Here is a 1501-nt window from a genome sequence, read left to right as displayed (position 1 = left end):
CCTCTGCACAACTGCTCAGAGATACTCACAGAGGTAAATAGTGTCAGAAAGGACTTGCAAGAATTCCCGTTGGAGAATAGTGACCTCATCTGGTTCATAGATGGAAGCAGTTTCTTACAGGATGGACTAAGGAATGCGGGGGCCGCAGTGGTAGACAACCGGGAAGAAATTATTTGGGGCGACGCTTTACTGTCAGGAACTTCTGCTCAGAAAGCTGAACTTATCGCCCTGGCAGAAGCATTGGAAAGGGCAGAGGGGAAGAGACTAACTGTGTATACTGACATGTATGCCACTCTCCATATACATGGAGCCATCTACCAGGAAAGTGTGTTCAGAACCACAGAAGGAAGGGAAATAAAGAACCAGAGAGAAATCCTCCGCTTACTGTCATCTGTGACCCGGCCACAAATGGTAGCGGTGGTTCACATCCCGGAACATCAGAAGGGACACTCACCTGAAGCAAGGGGCAACCGAGCAGCGGACCAGGCAGCTAAGAGAGCTGCCTTCCAAGCGGTATGAACTTTAGTAACTGACTTACCTTGCCCGCAACAGGAACCCCTGCCCCCTACTCCCAACTACTCTGAACAAGACATACAGTGGGCTGAAAAATCACCTCAGATAGAAAAAGACCAGAATGGATGGTATATGGACTCAGAGAGAAAACTGATTCTCCCAGAAGAATTGGGGCAGCATCTTGTCACACACCTCCACCAAGTGACTCACTTAGGGGAATGGAAAATGTTGGAGTTACTGGACAAAGGGCAGGTCCGTATACACCATCAGAAGCAAGCGGCTCAGAGTGTGTTAGACCAGTGTCAGGCCTGTCAGGTCATGAAAATAGGGAAGAGGAAGAACACACACACAGGTATGAGGGTAAGGGGGAGGGAGCTGGGCTGTCATTGGGAGATATATTTCACTGAAGTTAAACCAGGTAAATATGGATATAAATATCTCCTGGTGTTAGTGGATACTTTCTCGGGATGGGTGGAAGCATACCCTACTAAAGGGGAAACAGCAGCAATAGTAGCCAAGAAAATTTTAGAAGCGATAGTACCCAGATATGGAATGCCTAGAACGTTAGGATCAGACAATAGACCAGCTTTTGTAAGTAAAGTTATCCAGGACCTTTCTTCGACTCTGGGGGTAAATTGGAAACTACATTGTGAGTATAACCCTCAGAGTTTGGGGCAGGTAGAAAGAATGAACAGAACCCTAAAGGAGACCCTATCTATATTGGCAATAGAAACTGGTGGAGACTGGGTGACCCTCCTTCCCTTCGCACTCTACCGGGCTAGGAACACCCCGTACATGCTGAATCTGACCCCATTTGAAATAATGTATGGGACACCGCCCCCTATTATTTCCAACCTGGAAAAATGTCCTGATGAGTTGCCAAAAGATTGAATCTTGGGGATGAAAACTCTCCAAATAATTCAGAAGGAATTATGGCCCAAAATCCGAGCCATATATGAAGGTCTTCTTAGTGGACAGGGAATTGACC

Source organism: Orycteropus afer, unplaced genomic scaffold (assembly GCF_000298275.1).
Source record: "Orycteropus afer afer isolate SDZICR_OR568_19922 unplaced genomic scaffold, OryAfe1.0 scaffold01388, whole genome shotgun sequence".
Taxonomy (NCBI): Eukaryota; Metazoa; Chordata; class Mammalia; order Tubulidentata; family Orycteropodidae; genus Orycteropus; species Orycteropus afer.
The sequence above is the reverse complement of the archived record's forward strand: the minus strand, read 5'-3'. Positions refer to the sequence as shown.